Below are 264 nucleotides of genomic sequence, written 5' to 3'. Positions count from 1 at the left end.
ATTATAAACCCCAATATTAAACTCTAGTATTATAAATCAAAAATTATATTCTTATATTAAGCCCTAATTTTTTAATATCAAAATGCAACATTGAATAAATTGTAATGCAATGTAGCAATACTACAATTATTGTCACATTGCAACAATGATTGTCACAATGTGACATTGAATAAATTTATGTACCATTCTAATGTCATAATTTTAAACCATATATAATAAACCCTAACATTATAAACCCAATAATAAACCCTAATAATAAACACA

This window comes from Pinus tabuliformis, chromosome 2_1 (genome assembly GCF_031772625.1).
Source record: "Pinus tabuliformis cultivar Carrire ecotype Pingquan chromosome 2_1, CPIR1, whole genome shotgun sequence".
Lineage (NCBI taxonomy): Eukaryota > Viridiplantae > Streptophyta > Pinopsida > Pinales > Pinaceae > Pinus > Pinus tabuliformis.
The sequence above is the reverse complement of the archived record's forward strand: the minus strand, read 5'-3'. Positions refer to the sequence as shown.